The following is a 2,362-nucleotide window of genomic DNA, read 5'->3' on the forward strand; positions in this document are numbered from 1 at the left end:
CCTTGCCCGAAGATATTTATGGGGCAATAATTGAGACCCAATTCCAAACGGAGCTTAAGATAGAGGAAGCCCTTCGTTCGGACAGGGTTCAAGAAGATTCCATTTTAGAGAAAAGGCACCAGATTAGGGGGGTGCTCTTCTATCCTAAAGGTAGGGCATTCTCATTGGCTACGTACTTGGACCACCTTAAGCAAATAGAGAACCAGGGGACCCACCGGAGACTGCCTTATAAAAGGCTTATGGATGAAATTTCTAAGGAGAAATTAGAACTGGCCTTTGATGGAATAAAAAAAAGGAGAGACTGGTAGAGCTCATCTTTGTCAGCGACATTCTCCCTTCTATATATCTTGAATTGAATTATGGAGGTGCAATTTATTTGGAGGAGGTGCGTTCGAGAAGAAAAGCCATGTACTATTATATGGTGTAATTCTAGATCTCATTCGTATTCCAGTGGTTTGGGCTTAGATGTGGCCTTTCATTCCTTAGGGAGTGAGAGGGTAAAGGGGAAAGGGTGGGTGGCCCCTACAAGTTCTTGAAGTCGGATGGAACGAAAGCGCATATAGAAAACGAAACTCAGACCTGTGGTGCCATATAAGATAAGCATTTCCTGATTGGGTAAAGATTTTGAGATTAGAATTAAGTGAGGGCAGCGGTTCCTCCATAATATCTATGTAAAAGGGTAGTGAAATTTCACCACGAAAGGTAAGGAAGAATTGTGGTTCAACTCCACAGCGTGGTTAGAGCAGCACCACAAGCCAATCAACCAACAAATAGATACGCTTTATAGAAGGAAGAGATAGAATCCAGCTTTTGTTTGTTATCAGAAGTGCAAGTTCCCAACATCGCTCCGGTTGGAATTAGAGAAACTAAGTTCGTTTCGGTATGAGAAAATAACCAATCCTGAATAAGGGATAAGTCAGGCGTGTACAGACTATGGCATAGTTAAGCCCTTTTAATTAAGTGTGAAATGTGTTGTTTCAAAGTAGCTAAGGGAAGTTTGGTCGGAGACCTGATCTTTGGTCATATAGCCGTGTGAGAAGTCTGGTACTCTATTAAGAAGAAAATTCCCTGATCGTCTGTCATATGCGCTGCCCATATCCTGAGCCTGCTTAGAAGGGACTCAATAACGGAGATCTTCTTTGACACGCGGACCTAGTTTCCACCAACCCAGATGTACCCGATTCAGTGATGACACTGACGGTACTATCCCATTTTTTTTGGCTTAGGGCCTGATGCTTAGTTTCCTTCTAACTTAGTACTGATCTTTATTGTCCGATTTGCTTTCTTAGTGCTGACACCCTCGTATGCCGATCAACCAATGAAGCGGCAGAAGAACCTATTTGACAGTAATCTAGAAGGAACTTCAGAAAAAGACTGGAAAGTAAGGAACGAAGTGCTCGACCGAACAAGCAACGGCTGACGAGATAGGGGCGCGCTAGCGCTCAAGCCTATTCTAATAAGGGCGTTAGCGCATCCGTTTTCTTGCTGGGGCGTAGCGGTTTGAAATTTGGAAAATATGGAGAGTCACAGAACGAACATGGTGCGGAGATTGGAGGTGTTGAAAAAAGGAGAATATTGAGATGTTGGAAGATTTTTTAATGAACTTTCCATGATGCAACCGAGTTGCCATATTGATACAGCACAGCTACTTGAACGGTGAAGAAGCAGCTACCAAGTAGAGAAGAAAGAGAAAGAGTGAATGCAGTCCGGGTTCTAGTCTTAAGCAAGACAGAAGTAGGGCTTTCAAGCGGGTAGTGAGTCCTAAGTCAGAGGGGAGCAGGTCGCAAGGGTTCTATCCTATGGTGATCCGTTGGGCCTTTCGAACATTAGCTGCCCTTTCCAAGGTTTAAGCCTTAGCAATCTCAGTTTGCTGCTGCCAATCCTTAGCAAACTTGTAAGCAGAGGGGCTCCTTCCCGTGTAGCCGGCCACAACCGTGTGGGGAGCCAAAGGTTGCTGGCCTATCGCTAACTCGAACAGACAGATGCAGAGCTTTTTTGCAAGTTTTGCAGAATTGTGCTACGTCCAGCAGCTGCACCCGGTTGGCACTCACAAAGTGCCCCCCACGGGACGCGAGCACGGTATCTCCTCCAATAAGGCATTGATCTCTTTCGGCCATCTGCCCCTAACTGAAATGGGATGAGACTCGTGGAGAAGTTTCAGCTTTTGATTTTTACCCTCAATGAGTTGTATTTCTTTGTTTTTGGTGTTGTTTTTGTTGGAAGGATCAAATAGTCATTGGCTGGGACTTCATTGGAAACCAAGAACTTTCGGTTTAGTGTATATTAAAAGAACAGAGAAGGAGCCCTACCTATCCTATATAGTAGAGTAATTAGGCCTAACCTCACAGGAAGAAGACTAAGG

This window comes from Nicotiana attenuata, unplaced genomic scaffold, assembly GCF_001879085.1.
Source record: "Nicotiana attenuata strain UT unplaced genomic scaffold, NIATTr2, whole genome shotgun sequence".
In the NCBI taxonomy this organism is placed as follows: domain Eukaryota; kingdom Viridiplantae; phylum Streptophyta; class Magnoliopsida; order Solanales; family Solanaceae; genus Nicotiana; species Nicotiana attenuata.